Raw genomic sequence first — 18204 nt, 5'->3', positions numbered from 1 at the left:
CATCTAGTTAAAACGTGAAGTTTTAGTGAAAATTGCGCCGCGGTTTATGACTTGCGGTTTTCAAGATACCAGATATTTTTTGCGTTATATTGTTTTAAAACCATAATGGATCATACCTATAGCTCTAAAATTGTTTCTAAACGAAAGAAAACTAAAGCTGAGTAATATAATCTTGTGTTATCTATTGAAATTGAATGCTTTTATCATGAATGTATCATAAACACGTTTATCCTTTTATCAAACCATTCTAAAGCACTTTTTCGTTAAATAAGATTTTGGAAAATGCATCGAAACTGATGTCGTTACAAACAGAGGAGATTGAAGCTCGGGACAAACAATTTGTGAAAGTGAATAGTTGTATGATTGATATTTCAGCTTATGCGTTTCTCTAATACTCTTGTTTATATAGACTTGCTTCGAAGAATTAAGGGAACATCATATAACTGGTGTTACAGATGAAGCTTTGGTTATTTTAATTTATCAATTTTTTCAGTTGAAGGATCCAATGTATTCGATAAAGTTAGATATAACTTTAAACGAACAGAACTGTTAGTTAATGATGTAACGTAAATAATAATGTAACGTAGTTTTCGCAAAACTCATATTGACATGATTTCCCCATCTTGGAAATGTCAAATGTTTATTTAATCAAAAATTCATTATTCTATCAAGTGATGGCGCACGCTCCGCGGGAGCCTATGGAACCCGATTTTTCCGACTTGCGGCGCGAACTCAGCAAGAGCTTCACGAGAAAACGCGCTATCGAGAAACGCCGTTATTTCGGTTTGAGTCTATTTGATCGATTCCCAAATAATCGAACGGGTCCCATTTGATCGAATGGCATTTGATCGAACGAAATTTGATCGAAAGCTACTGTAGGGTAAAACTACTAGTTTTTGGGAGTAAATCGAAAGGGCAACGGTGCAAACGCGCCTACGGCGCACGTACATCAATCCAACCTAACCTAACCTAACCTAACCTGACCCGATTTATATATATCAAAAACAACGGGCCGTTATCGTCGATGTCATAAAAAATTCCATCATATAGTGTATAAAGTAAAAATCTCTTCATCTTTGTGGCTTAATACAGTTAAAGCAATGAATTATTCCATCATTATTCTTTCTGCACTTAAGCAATGAATTATTCTATCATTATTCCTTCTGCACTTCATATTGACATTCGGTAAAATAAAAACATACCAACTGGTACTATAAATACTTTTGAATTCGATCAAATAGTATTCGATCATTTGAAGGTTCGATCTTATGAAACAAGTGACAAATGGGATTCGATCAAATGGAATTTCGATCAATAGCAACGTATAATGATCAACTGTCGATCACATATTTTTCGATCAAATGGACCAACACCGTTATTTCGCATCTAGGGTACATAGTTATATTATCTTTGGTTTGACGGAGAAAAAAGCTGTATGGCTAATATTACGCTTCTCGACCTCGTTTATTACGACAAGGCAGTTCGCAGCAATAAGTAAAAGAAAGATGATGTCGGACAGTGATACTCAATGAAACGTGATTAAAATGTCTTTATTAATATATAACAAAATGCCAGAAAAAAATAAAATTGAAAACAGTATTTCTTATATAAATCGCATATAGTGCGGTAAGCATTTTAACGAACCTTGCATAAATCGGGAGTATCCTCGGGATACCTGGCAGCTATGATGGTTGGGCGATTTTTTTTTGTAAATGGATTGAGATATACAATAAATTTGCGATAGGCGCTTAAGTCGACGGAAATTTGAAAATGGTACCGACGTGGAGGAGGCCAAAATCGGTTAAGGTACAGTTATGGGGCATGCGTTCGGTTTTTATACTGTCCGGAATAAAGAAGTATTGTTCGGGATTCGCGACACGGGGGTTTTCTCGCTCTCGGACAGGTAATTAACAAAATATTCTAACTTGGCATTAGAGGGACTATTGGGGAGTCTCGATTTAACATGATTTTAGGGGTTCTAGACTCAATATTTAACTTGTCGATGATTGGCGTGTATGCTATGGTTTTTCACCCCCGGGAATAGGGAGGGGGGTTTTAAGGAGATTGTCAACGTTACGGTTTCGCTGTAGGGGATGTTGTGAAATGTGATCCGATATATTGCACTGAAAATCTAAAGGTCTATCTCTGATGGCCCGGTTAATGAAGCAACGCGTAAAGAACGAATGCAGGATTACAATTTGATACAAAACTTTATTTACAAGAGGGGAAAATTAAAATAGAAAAAGCATTACAAAATTACTGGTTCGCCGCGACTATTTCTAAAATCGCGGGAGAGATTCTTGGGCGCGGTCGACCCGTTTTAACTGAAAAGTGAATCTGCCGTTTTTACGGAGCTCGCGAAGGCGCGTTACAAAAAGTGTTGAAATATCATTCTTGGAAAAAAACCGTGCCGGACAAAGCTTTACTGAAAGCCGGGGCAACAGTTATTTCTACGGTAAAAAGGGGGGAACTGTCCGGCCCGCGAAAGAATGTGGCTACAAAAGAGGTATTTTAAGCTTGTAAAATAAAATGTACAAGGTGACGCACTTATATAAAGGGGTTCAAACACCAAATACGAAATACAGACAAATAAAAATGGAAAATATAAAAAAATAGGTTTTGTGATTCAACAGATTCCGCCCCATTGGACTGTCACTAAGCCCAATTAGAGTTGAACATTAAATTTCAAAAAGGTACAATTGTTGAATAGCGCGGCGCAGCTTGGTACCGTTAGAGAGTCTTATTAAACAAGATCTCACTTGTTTGTCCCGACCGACGACTCCTATCTTCCAAGCTAATCTCGGCATCTTCTGTTCTTCAATTAGAACGACGTCTTCAGGCTCTAATTGCTTGGTAGGGATGTTTGGGGTTCTGAAATGAGCACTGCGTAGCATTAATAGATAATCACTTTTCCATCTTCTCCAGAACCCATCTGTGAGCGTTTGTTGATATCTACGCCGACGTTCGAGATCTCTTTTTGTGGAGTTCTGAACTTTATTCTGTGTAGCCGTTCGCGGTGGTATACCGGTTAAATGGTCTCCTATTAAGAAATGAGCGGGCGTCAATGGATAGGGTTCACCTGGGTCTTCTGACACGTAGGTCAAAGGGCGAGTGTTAATTGTTGCTTCTGCCTCAATAAGAGTTGTCTCAAGCTCTTCGTAAGAAAGGCGTGCTCGACCTAGAACTTTTCGGAGCGCGGTCTTTACGGACTTGATAAGTCTTTCATAAAAGCCGCCCCACCAAGGCGCCCTGTCAGCGATGAATACCCATGAAATTTGGGCGTTTGCTAAATACTGCGCGACTTTAGGTGACCTGGCTTGATTCCAGAGCTCACGTAATTCAAAGTCGGCACGCTTGAAAGTTTTGGCGTTGTCTGATACTATTTTCTGCACCATTCCTCGACGACTCACGAATCGCCTAAATGCTAGAAGGAAATTATCGGTGGTCTGATCACTGACTAGCTCAAGATGCACCGCGCGTGTCACTGCACATGTAAATATGACAATATAGCACTTCGACCCGTCACGCGTATAGAGCGGACCAGCGAAGTCCAAGCCCGTTGTATTGAAAACTGGCGCTGGAGTGATGCGATAGTCAGGTAGCGGTGCCATTACCGCGTCCGATGGCTTGGCTCGGAAGTATTTGCATATGACGCACTGTTTGAGTATGAGTGTGACAGTTAAGCGACCTTTAATTAACCAGAATTTTTCGCGTATAGCGACGAGGGTTTGATTAGTTCCTCCGTGCATAATTTTTTCGTGGGCAGCGAGTACTATTAATTCGGCCAAATGATGGGTTGGTGATAAAAGCCATGGATGACGCTCTTCGTATGAAAGATCGCTTTTATGCAACCTTCCTCCTAAACAGAGTATTCCGTTGATATCCAATTTAGGATGAAGCTTTAGAATCGGAGACTGTTTTGGAATGCTTGCCCGGTTCCCAGTTGGCGAATTTCTTCTGGAAAGACTGCTGTTTGGGCGGTTTTCACCCAATAGACTTCGGCTTCGCGAATCTCTTCAGCGCTGAGTGGCTCGGTTCTCTTATTATTCGCGTTTCTTGTATTGTGAATGAACCTTAAAACACAAGCGGTGACTCGATAGAGTCGTCGTAATGAACTGTACATCTTAATCGGCAGGAGTTCTTCCAGAGCTGCTACTGTTATTAGGAGCGTACCTTTGCGTAACTCGTCTGCGACGCTAACTAATTCGGCGTCTTCAACCTCTTCCGGCTGAAGTTCCGAATCTCTTTTGTTTCTCAGGAATGAAGGACCTTTCCACCATAGCTTGTTGGTTGCCAAGTCGAGAATCTTTTGTCCACGCGTAGGAAGATCTGCGGGATTTTCTCCGCCTTTACAGTGATGCCAACTTGCCTGGTCAGATATATTTTGAATGTCTCTCACTCTGTTCTGAATGAAGGTTTTCCATTTCTCAGCTGGGCTTTGTATCCAGCCCAAAGCTATTCTGGAATCAGTCCACATGAAGATTTGACTTGTTTTGGTCCTTAATGTTTTCGTCAAGTGATTGACTAGCTCTGCACCCAGCAACGCTCCCATTAGTTCCAGACGTGGAATGGTTAGGGTTTTGACTGGCGCGACTCTTGACTTTGAGGTGATGAAGATTGTTTTTATCTTTCCGTCTGCAGTTTGAAACCGGAAGTATACCACGGCTGCGTAGGCGCGCGGGCTTGCATCGGTGAAACAGTGAATTTCTAAAGAGTTATCAGTTTCGCTCTTGTCTCTGAAGTAGTAACGAGCAACCTTGATTTGCGCTAAATCTTTTAGCTCGTCGCACCAAGCGTTGAAAGTTGTCGCCAGGTGTTTGGATAATTCGTTGTCCCAAGTGAGGTCATTTTCTTTCCATAGTTGCTGGAACAAGATCTTTCCACGAATAGTGAATGGTGTAAGGAGCCCCAAAGGATCAAATATTCGTGCGACTGATTTGAGCACCCATCTCTTGGTGTTTCGTCTCTGTTGTATGAACTGTAATAATGGATTTATGTTGAACGTCCACAAATCGTCCGTACTGTTCCATGCGAGCCCTAGCACTTTGTTTTCGGCAAAAGCGGTTATGTTTGGGCCATAAACGGTTTCCATACTGTTCTCAGAGAGGAAATGTTGTAACTCTGGATAATTGGATTTCCATTTTCGCAGCTCCATACCGGCGGAACTCATGATTTCTATGCAATCTTTGATTAACAGATATGCTTTGGCGGCATCGCTTGCTCCCGAGACCATATCATCAACGTACATAGAGTCTGCTAGGATACGGCTTGCGTCTGGTTTTGCCGTCTGGAATTTTCTAGCGTGCAATCGGATGACTGCAGCCAATAGGAATGGAGAGCACTTAACCCCAAAAGGAACGCTTGTTAGTCGGTATAGTTCTAAACTGGAGCTGGTTTCTGGCTTGTCCAAATCTATCCATAGGAAACGCAATACATCTCTGTCTTCTTCTCTAATTCGAATTTGGAGAAAGGCTTTGGCAATGTCTCCCGTGAACGCCACTTTATGTTCGCGAAATCGAATGAGGACGTCATACAATTCTGGGTTTAAGTTAGGTCCAACCTCGAGACATTCATTTAGGGATGGAATTCCGACGGCGTGGGCAGATGCGTCATAGACGATACGCGTACGCGTGGTTTCGCTATTTTCTCTCACTACTGTACTGAACGGCATGTGATATACGTAAGTAGTAGGAGACTAAAACTTAGCGCTTTTATTTCCAAGATGGCCGCCAAGATGGCCACCAAAACAACCCCCCCCCCCCCCAAGACACCCCCAAAATATTTCCAAAAACAAAAATTTTTGTCCTTGGAAAAAAATCAACATAATATTTTAATTTCAATCTCAAATTTCACCTTGAAGATGATCCTTGACCTCGACGCCTGACACCTGTCCACAACCACTAAGCCTCGGTCTATCACCCCAACAAGTTTGGTCACGATCGGACAAGGTCGAACCGAGATATCGGCGGTAATATGTGACCCCACCAAATACTTATGTTAAATTACTTTTGATATCGTTTTTTTCGTTTTTTTGTTTTTTAGCCGTTTAAAATGCTAATTAGTTATTGGCGAGATGGGGAAACCTTCGCTTTATAGCCTTGGCAACTTTTGGCCACACCCAATCACGTAATATCCAACTTACCCCTGTTGAAAATTAAACTTTATTTACTTTTTGGAAATAAATAAATAAACAATCAATACATAGTTTGCATCCCTACGTCATCAATGACGCAGTTCCAAGTATAGATATAAGAACCAAGAATAAATATTTAATTTGAGCTAGAATGAACTATGCCGCCATTTTGCCGGTGTAGATTTCTTAGTAAAACGGGAGGGTTAACAGTTTCAATCGTCTGTTTGCGGATTTTAATTATTTTCAAATGATTAAGAAATTAGTTTCACGTTAAAATGGTTATCTGCCTGGTTAAAAATTGTTCGAGTAGTTCAATTACCAAGGGAGAGCGAAAATTGTTTATTTTATTCGATAGCGAAGGTAATTGTAAAAAAGATGACCGCAAAGGCCTAACTTTGATAAGCTTTGTCAACTTCTTTTCGTAGATATTTCTGTCGTAATTTGATATTTTATTTAAATAACCCGGCCTTAGAATCTTATCTGACTTTGTTTAGGGCCCATTTAAAATTTTAAAGCATAAATCTAATTAGTTTTGTCGCTTTGACGAGATTACCAACAAAATGGCTACCTATTTAGTAGCTACGCGCGAAATGGTTTGAATTTTTGATCGCCCTCCCAGTTTCCTTGGAGACCATAGGCCCCTCCCTTCGGTGCAAACTATGTATACACATTTTAAAACAAATTGCAATAGGTCTGATTGGTCAATATCCGCCCAATAACTTATGTTTTACCCCTGTTGAAATGAAACTTTATTTACTTTTGGAGATAAATAAATAATAAACAATCAATACATATTTTAAAAACACAACAAATTACAATGGGGCTGGTCAATATCCGCCCGAGATATAGCCAATTTTGTTTATAATAAATAAAATAAAATGTATTTACTTTTGGAGATACATTGTTTTTAACATTTGCAATACAAAGGTGTAATTTTATCAGGGAAATTGGTTTTCAATAGTACTCCAATAAATTCTAAAATAATATAATCAAATAAAAAATCCGAAAAACAATTATTTTAAAATAATAAATTAATTACATAAACAATCAACAAACATTTTAAAAACATTACAATGAACTTAATCGGGCGATATCCGCCAGAGATATAGTCGCTAATGTATTATGAAAAAATTCATTTTTTTTTAGCCATTCAAAAGTATAATGTTATCCACCTACAATAAAACGTATTACTTTACCAATATAAAAATAATTCTTACATTTTTGAAGATACAATGTTGTTTTTATTGATACTTTTACTAGTGTTCGCAATTGTTTATTCATTATCCACAAATTTTCCGATTTATTTTAAAAAAAGATGGGAAAAAAATATCATTTTAACTTATTTATAATTTTACGCAACAAAGCTTTTATTTGAATAAAAGTGGTATTTATTTAAATAATTGGCTTATTAACTTTCAATTATTTAAACATTTTGCAATTTTTATTAAACTATTGGTTATTTAAATAAATATTGAAATATAGCCGAGCTTATTTTATTCATGGATTAATCGACTGCCGAGCACTAACTTTTGCAACTCGAAAGACTATAATTTTACCCAAAGGGATGTCTGGTTAATTTTTAATAGTAAAATAATATATTCTAAAGTTGGAAAAACATTTTAAATTACATAATCAATAAGAATTCCAAAACCATTTATTTTAAATAAATAAAAAATAATTAACTTTTTTAAATTAAAAATAACAACATTGTAAATAGAATTTTCTCTGACTATACACAGTGAACGAACGGCCGATTATTGGTGACTATATTAAAACAAAATTAAGTTTATTAATTTGAATTATTTTCAAAATTAAACATTACTTACATTGATTGATAATTTTAACTTTCTGCTGAAACACGTTACCAGAAACACGGTCTATGAAATTCTGCCGGATTGCGAGCTATATCTTTAAATTCATAAATAAAAAACTACCTCTAAGATATAACTGGTTCAACATTGTAACCTTGTAGAAGTAATTTGATACCCACCCCTTAATTATTTTTACGTGTAAATGTTATCAACTACAATTACAGCCTTCTAAAACTAGTTTGGATTTTTCAACAATTTTCTAACAAACGATAAAATTATAAACGCAGATCACGTTTCACAAGGAAACATTCAACAGAGCCAGTGAGAAGAAAAAACTGGTTTTTACAAACAACCGCTAGATATTAATAAAATATCAATTTATAAATCCTCTAATTTGAAAAAAATTGTAAATAAAAATGAATGTTTTTAAAAACAAAGCTTATTGACAATTTACTTTTTGAAGATACAATCGTTTATAATACTTAACAACTATTGATAATAATAGTAATAATAATAATAATACTTCTTTCGCCAAACACTAAATGTATTGGCTACCCGGATATTGAAATAAATAAGATAAAAAAATTACACCAATAAAATTATTTTTTAAACAATTGCAAATTAAATAATATAAACAATAAAGATTAACAAAACAATCTCAAAATATGTACAAAATAGCCTATTTAATTAAGAGATAATTAGTAATATGAAAAAATTAAAGGTTGTAAAAATATAACATTAAAGAAATTATATATATTATAAGGATACAATTAATAATAGTTATATTTACCTTAATTCGTAGAAGATATTTCTTTACTACGAAATTAGGTATCAGGTTTGAAATTCGAGCTAAATCTTGTAATTGTTAATAAGTATAATTAAATTAATATAATGATAAATATTAACTAACAAATTATTTGATTTTATGCTGTTGTAATGTGTTTACGTAGTTAAAAAGCAGTTTTTATGCTGAATTCTCCCTACACATTTGAACAACAGCATCATTGCTAATAATGGAATGTATTTGGTTTTGAATATAAACATGTTTTTAAATTTAATTATTAAAAAACGTAAAAATAAATAAAAAACAGTATCATTTTTGTATTTTTATATTGTAGCGTAGTTTCTATAAATCAATTATCTGTAAAAGCTTTTATTATAAATTAAGATAAAAAATATAAGAATCATTATTAAGATTTCACTAGAATAAAGTGAATTTTCTCAAAAATACGTTTATCTTATAGTAATAAAAAATAAGTGTAACCTTGTACACAAATATCGAGGGTTAATTATCAAACAATTAAATTTTATAGTATATGTTTTTATATAGAGGGAATTATTTACGTGTTTAAACAGGCAACGTAATTTGTTGAACTTGGGTGCTTTTTCGAACGTACGGGCGCAACGGTCTTAGATTTCGTTATTCTAATTAAAAGATAAAAACTAAACATTAATTAACACAAATTATATTCTGTTTTCAATCCAAGGTATCAGATTTCAAACAATTTAGCTTAAATTATTATTTACTAATTAGACGACATGTTCTACAACCTGTGTCATATAACCGTTTTATTTATGGATTTCAGTTTAAACACAAAGACAATTCAACTGTTAAGTACATAGAATTCAAAATATAAATATTAATTGCAGAAGCATGTTCCTTAAAAAAAAGAGGATATTTAAATCGATTATTTTTTTAATTTTAAACCTTAATTAACGTGTCATTATTAATTCTGTTAAATTCACAATGCGCTTCGGATTTCATCTGTTAGTTATTAAAATTTAAATATTCGGTTTTTTATGTTTGCAGAGCGAATTTTACATTTTCAACTAATGTTAAATATGTTAGGAATTCTATTTATAAAAATATTTTAAAAATTAATTTAAATTTTATTTTTAATATTTGTTAAAAAAAATTCAAAACAACCATTTACTTTCATTGAAGATATTCAATAATAATTATAATTTATATTAACCAAAACGAACTTTGCAGATAAAAAAAGGATGTTTATATATGTTGGTAAACAAGACAGCACAAACAAATATACTAAATTAATATTGAGTTAATTAAAAAATAAAATAAAATTAAACCAAAAACAAAAATAAGAATAATAATTTAATAGAAAAAATAATCAAAAGATTCATTAAAAATAAGTTTGAGCTCTAATTAAAGAAAAATTAATTAGTTTATAACAATTTAAATAACAATGTTATAAATTCCTCTATCCGTAAATAATATTTGTTTCTGTTGTCAAATAGTTGAGATTGAAATTTAAAAAAAAATAAGTTTGATATTTTGAAACAAATGTTAGGTTGATGTTCTAAAATAAAGTAGCCTTTGTTGAATATTTCAATTTGAATTGATTATGATTTTGTTGTTTTTGATGTATAAAAATCATTGAACAATCGCTTATAAACCCAATATCATTTTTCTTTATATGTGCACGGTAACTTTCCACCAACTATTTTAATTTCTATTACAAACATTGAAGATTTAAACAACATTAGCAAATTGACGGTTCAAGGTTTTAACATATACTATATTACAACCATTTTCGTTCCGAATACAAGATCTTTACGACGTTCTAGTTCTATAATATAGAAAATCTACAATTAACGTGGAAATTGTAGATATCCTTTCCAGTACCAAGATCCACATTTGGAAAAATAATAATTTTATTTAAAAATCTATTTTTTTTGGACAAATATTTCCGTCATAGTCCTACAAAACTGTACTCATAAGACAAGAAAATTTACACTTATACGAAATGTTTATTATATTTTCTACAAAAGCATGTTTGGATGTATTATGTAATAATCGTATGATTAAATCTTATAAGAATTATCGCGATGTTTAGTGTTATTTAAAACTTTGAATGCTTGAATTAGTAAAATATTTGAAACCAGGCAAGAATAAGTTCCACTTAACCGAGCGAAGAGTATATGAATCGCAAAACACATTCTAGCCGGGGGCCACACTATTAATGGATAGGTAATTAACTTCTAGTCGTTTTACCTGTGGGTAAAAGTGATGAAAATGGAGTCAATCGAACCTGTAGTAAAACTGGGGTGTTATCATGTTGCCGAGCTTGTTCACCTTGGTATTAGGTATTATTTTTACGGTCTGTTATTGAACGTTCACAATTCACTTCTCTGTGATTCAATAGGATTTATTGAACATCACCTTGATTAATGTGTATTGTATGTTACAATTATTACAATCAGTTTAATTTATTCCGATAGTTGGATTTACCACATACTATACAAATAATCCTTTAAAGTTGATCATAGCAAATTTAACATATTAATAATGATGTCCTAGGTAAAATATTTACATGCCAAAAGAACATTATTAGATAAATAGACCAAGCTTAAAGACCATTTTCAATATAATAATATATCAAATGGGCTTTGAATTTTAAAATGTAAAATATATTATAACAGATTTGACATACTATGAATTACATTATTTTTGCGGTATTTATGAAGATTATAGTAGAATATCGCATTAGGAAACATTTCCATAATTTTAGTTTTAATGTAGTATGCAATTGTCAATTTAAAAGTAACAGTCCATCAGTTTGATATTTAAGAACATTTTGCAAATTATGTGATTATTAAATTTTTGAGTCATTCCAGGTGAGATAATATTAAATTATTTTAGAATAAAGTCTTTATCTTTCAAGATTTACTGGTTCTATTAAATAACATGGAACAATGACAACATTTTTATCATCAGAGTAAATCAATCCTATTTCTTTTGAAAGAAATTGTGCACCGTTTTTTCAAAATAGCGCAAATTAATGTATCTTTTGTTGCGATAAATTCTATATTATTAGTGATTTGAAGAAAAAACCCATGGGCAATTTCATATAAAATGGGTAAATTTGAATACATTTCGGCTAAATCAAATTAAATTGGGTAAGTTCTTATATTATTGGATTAACTGAAATTATTATGATTGACTTGATAATAAATTGAAAACATACATTTTGGTAAATGCTTGTATCTTGGGTTAATTGAAATAAATAAATTTAGTAGAAACAACATTGTCTACATTTATATAAATTTTAAGAAATTCAAATGTTATTTTTTATTTGAATAATTTTTGGTAAATTCCAATGATATGGCGTAATTAATATCATTTTGTTTAGTTTTTTAATTTTGACTAAGTTCAATTTACTAAGTGTAAGTTCATTTACCATTGGGTGGTGCCTCAGGTATTAACTTAGGTGATTATTATTATTAATGGGAATAATATCGATACATTTATTATCTAATTAAAATAAATATTGGGTAAATTTATGTAATGTTTTTGTAAATAGATGAGTGCTTGCAACGAACAAATAGACCGAATTATTGAAGAATAACTACGGATTTTATAGGAACATGAGGTATTTGGTGGCAGGTGTTTTGAAAACAAATGGCATAATTAAGAACTAGCTCAAAAACAGGTAGCTGATTTAAACAGCCCTATAATATTACAAATCTTTGTAAAACTTTAGTTTTGGGAAATACCGCTAGAAGACGCCAGTCACATTTAACCATCATGTGACTACAGCAACTTTTTCTTGATTTTTATAATCATCCAGCATTTATCAACGAATCTTTTCCGATGACTGACAGTCAGTAAAATACGTAAAAAATGCATTTCGAAAGTAAAAGGATAAAGAGTTTCAACTCAAATTTTAAGGCAACCCTTTTTAAATGTAAACGAGTTGGCAGTTGTAGAAAGGGTGATCATCCTTTACTAATTCATATACAGCGGTATCCGAATTGCAAATTTGTTCAGGTTGAATCTACAGAAAATGTTCCCGTGCTACGCATAACGAACAATCCTTGGAATTTAAGCCCAATGCGATCTGAATTGGTACGAATACAATCGTTTAAAAATTTCCCGATCGATCACATAGACGTAAGAGATTTGGCACAAGCTGGTTTTTACTACACAGATTTCAAAGACTGTGTGAAATGTTTCTCCTGCAATGGAAAACTGCTATGCTGGAAAAAGAACGATATTCCTTTCGAAGAACATGCAAAATATTACCCGAGATGTAAATTTGTTTTAAAGCAGAACTGTGGTAATATACCGTGCGAGTATCGTTCAAATCAAAAACCCTATTCTAGCTTAAACGAGAAGGTTTTGGTCTATTGTTTAATTAATAATTTAATTAACAGTCTAGATCGAAAGAAATCTAAACCATTTTGTAGCATTTTATAATTAATTTTTTACCAAAATATCGGTCGATCGAGTACTATAAAAATATTATTTAGTTAACATTTAAATTAAAACAAAAGATAAAATAAATATTAAATTGTTTGTAATTTAAACAAAAAATATTACGTTGAATAATAAAAAGGTAGTATGAGTTTGAAAGACTTTTATTTTTGAACATGTTTTCAATACTTATAATTGTGTCTAAAAGAAAAGTTAACTTCCGAAAAACTCCTAAAATTAAAACAGTAAAAATGTTTCAAAGTTAAAAAACCAATGTTACAAACTTTAAAAAAATGTGTGTGGAATATATAAACCTTACGAACCACCATACAAGTTACAAGCAAGTGTTTTGATAGGTCACAAAACGTCAAACATCAAAGAAATTGGTAAATTATATAAACGGCAAAACTGACAATCAAATATACAATTATACAAATAATTTCAATCCTTATGTGCAAAGATTTATTGAAAAGTTACTCCATCGGATGATATTACTGAAAGCACCCGAATCCAATTTCTACAGGATTAACATCCAAGGAAAAATTGAACGAATTTTTTACACAACGCTATCAACATAACGAAAAATTGAAATTATTTAGAAGTTTGTAAACATTTGAAATTACTTTGAATAAATTTTTTTTTAAACCTTATCAAGCTGGCTTATTTCATATTTACTAAACATTTTGGCTGAGGCAAGGAAGTTTGTACTTTTTTACAGACAAAAATACATTTAAAAAATCGAGATTGTTAATTTTGTGCGACATTAGCATTCGTCTAACTTGTTTTCCTCGAGAACGGTGTAAATGACTAAAATCTATGCAAAATTGGTAGTTTGAAATGTTTTTCGTGACAGTGTGCTCAATTCGTGTACGACTGTTTTATAAAGCTTGAAACTATTGCGAAAATATAAAATTTGTTAAGTAGTAAATTTATGAAATTTTGTTTTAATAAATATTTATTTAAATGTGATGACAGAGAATACATTATTTATTTACAAGCTGAAAACACTTTTTAAATATTGTACGTCATTTAAACAATGATCCATTAATTCCCTTACGTCAAATGGGCAATAACCTATAAATTGATCCAAAAAATCTTCTTCCACTTGATAATCCTGTGAAATACAAAAGGCAGCGTAGATTTCTACGAAATCACAGAGTGCGTCTCGCTTTTCCAGTGGTTTATAAAACTCTTGAAATTTCGAAAAATTATCAACCAATACAGAAAACATTTGATTTACAGCAAACATGCTATTTCTTAACAGATTTAACTGTTCATCTATACGCAGTTTAAATTCGTCTAAAGCTATCACTTGCACTCTACTAAGTGAAAAACTGGTTGAATAGTTCATTTCGTATTCAAGATACTTTTGCGTAAAAGGTAATAATGACCACATAAATTTTCCACCATCGGAAGACACTTCAAAACTATGATGGAAAGTACAATCGGAATAAGGATCAACGATCGGAATTGGCAGGTTAACTTTTTTTTTGATGTAGAGCTTAGATTTTCAATAATTGAAGACCATGATTTTGTGAGGGCGTCCCATGTTTGCAAGGAAATGATAGTGCTTTGGTTCCCATTGGAAATGTAAATTCCGGGCTCTTTCCGAAAAATTGATACTGTTACAACTAGTCGACTGTCCGACCTAAATTTTAAAGATACTACAACAACAAAAAACAATTTTAAAACAATATAAGTTATTTTAAAAATACAAGTTTTAACGTACCCTTTTTAAAAACCATTGTGTATTTAATGAATTCTTCAAGAGAAATAGTACCAAAAATCCACTTTTTTGTGATCAAAATACACAATTTTTGCCGAGTTAATTAGAAATTCCACGTAACGGTTATAAAACACAGTAAATTTAGTTCTAGCTAGATCGAATAAAACGTGCATGAATGTTTTAATAGAGAGCGTTTCTCACCGTTCTTCCTTATCGTAAGGCTTTTTCTCCCGGTATACCCTGGAGTTGGTGCGCGTAACGTTTTCCCTCACGCTAAGATAGCCCGCCGGCTAAGACAGTTGGGGAAACTCCGCCTTGATGAGGGTTGTTTTATCTGATTGTTTAGTATGTAATAGTATTATGTAAATTTATAACATAAAACTCAAAAATGAATAATACAATGTTATAAAATAATTTTCAACTCTGAACCTGAAATTAAATATGTTTGTAAAAAATTGTTATAATTTGTTTTTAAATTATCTTACATCCTTCTAGCTGTCACACTCTAAAATAAAAACTCTGATTTAAAATTTAAAACTTTTATTAATATTTTACAACATTTTTTGTTGACACAAAGGAACTATCGTTAATAACATTTAACACGCTATCTATAAAAACCACTAAATCGTCTATCGCCTTTAAGAACCCAGTTTTTGGGGCTCCTTCCAAAAGCATTTCGTGAGAATTATGCTCTTTTTGAAAATATCTCATTCTTTATGCAATTAAATCCATTTCAAGATTTCGATTCAGTTTTTTCAATTCTTTATTTAAATGTTTAATCAGTTCATAGTCCTTAAACGGTTCCTTATTTTCTTTATAAGTCATTATTCGCCAACAAAAATCAAAGCGAAACTAGTTTGTATAGAAAGCGATGTGGTTTGTTTTTTCTAACAGACCACGTAATATAAACTACATTAACAACCCGATTTTAAACAGGTTACACAAAAATATTTTATCGTTACACCTTGAAATAAAAATTATAAATAAAAATTTTTTGGCAAGAATAAATGGACACAAATGAATCTGATTACCGCGAACTATTAACGGTACATCACAATCTTTCCGTCTTTCAACAATTAAACCGTAGAAAGGGCGAAAAAGCCCCAGGTGGATAATTCATCTTAACTCAATAATCTTTTTTCTTCCGAAATCCTTTGCAAATATTCGTTAGATAGGTTCCTTTCGTATGAAAGGTAACAAACTTTCAAGGAGTATTCTCTCTGCTATATATTCCGCTTGAAGTTTTCGTTTCTGCTTTTTCAATTCTATAATTGTATGCTGTAGTGACAACAATTCATTCTCCTTACACAATTCTTTATTTTGTTCAGCACTCATTTTGTTCGACTGTCGTCAACAGATTTTATTCTGTTATGTGTCAAAAGTAATGAAATAGGCAAAAATCCATAAAAATCAAAATTTTTGGTATTTGTTCATAGAGTGCCGGTTTTAAATAAAATTATTTTTTTAATCATCACACTAACATCATTATCGAAAGCACGTGCCAGTTCTATTATTCCCGCCCATTATTTCGTTTTCCATGAAACCTAACGATCGTTTTGTCGTTATAAAATACCAACGTGCTTGTGAAAATGATAAATTGACTAATCTAAGTTATATATATTATATTTGCTGTTGCCAATAACTAAGTCTTTAATTCAATCTTGTGACGTATACGCTAAAATGTAAAATAATAATAGATGGCTGTATGTATTAAAAAATACAATATACCTACATACATTTTTGTAACGAAATTTTCCATTATTTAATATTTGTACCCAATTAAATTAATTATAAATATAATTAAAATGAAGCATAAGCAAGCGACAATAAAAACCATTGACTGTACGCTTAATAAAGAAACCATTCAAATTAAAAATACAGCCCTCTAGAAATTAAAATAGTGGTAATAATAAATGTAATTATAAATGTATTTCATAGTTTACACATAATATAGGTTGTTTACATTAAAAGACGGGAGATAAATAACGCCATATGTCATCTTCAAAACTTATTGTAGCCTATTGAACCAGAAAACGTACAAATACAATTAACAGACCAAGATACAATAAGAACGATTTATTCTTAATTTGTTACGTTTATTCAATACACGAAGAGAAACGTTCACGAATGCAAATTTTTTCACGCGGACAAATACATGAAATTAAGTTTTAATACGCTTATAGTAGTTAAGATGCCTAAAAATTCCAGATAATAAGACGTACGTAAATTCTGGTACCTTACAATATTCATTTACCTAATTTTAAGTTTAATTTACGCTTAGATTTATCTTTGTTGTCAACTTATTTCAGAAAATTCAAACTGATCCCAGTTTTTACAAACTCAGTGAAATATTTCATGCTTCACATTTATAATTTTTAAAGCTTTTAAATAATTTTGTGTGGGGTCGATGCTATCAATTGTTAATAAAACAATTATGCGTTATTGAGTTTTTTTTTATTACTAAACTTGGAGAGACCTATTTTATCAATAATTATATTCATCAAACAATCATAGAAGGGATGATCTGATTTAGAAAGAATTGGTCATATATACCCAGTTAATTTTTTAATCGGAATTGTATTTATACATTGTTGTTTTCTTGTAATAAAATTATATTAACTCTATTTTAACAAATTCTATATATAATCATATATACCAACATTTTTTAACTGTTGGTTAAATATTTATTTAATTATTTTACATAAATTAAATTATAAACATTAAGTTGTGTTAGTTGGTTGAACCGAACCCATGACATCCTCTTTCCGTTTCTTTAAATTTCTGTTTAATAACAATAAATAGTATATTATGTCAAAACTTTAGGTAAAGTCTTGGTTAAACATACTTCACACTCTACTACTGATGGATAAAATATTATCTCACAAATCAATTGCGCTATTTTATCATCTCTTATGGAAAATAATAACAGTGTATTTTATAGAAAAAAGATTTATTTACATGTTTTAAATCATATTACAAGTTTTTTCAAGATTTTGCAATACTTCAATAGAAGTTTCCGCATTGTTGGGGATTAAAATTTGATTATTTTTACAATATTCTTCAAAATAAATAAGTGCTTCCAGCTGATTATCGCTCGGCATTTTCAAATCGTTTGTAAGCACAGGGTTAGACTCCATTAAAGAATTCAACGTTTCTTCAGCCATGTTAAGAATATTCGAATCTATACTTTCTTCTTTACTAGTTGGTTCAACATTTGAGTTCGAAGGTTGAATCTTACCGTCGATTACTAAATCATCGTACCATTCTTGATTTTTTACGTTAAACTCGTTCAAATAATCAATAATTTGGTCGTCTA

This window comes from Leiobunum rupestre, chromosome 4, assembly GCF_980474605.1.
Source record: "Leiobunum rupestre chromosome 4, qqLeiRupe1.1.hap1, whole genome shotgun sequence".
Lineage (NCBI taxonomy): Eukaryota > Metazoa > Arthropoda > Arachnida > Opiliones > Sclerosomatidae > Leiobunum > Leiobunum rupestre.
Note: the sequence above shows the minus strand (reverse complement) of the source record.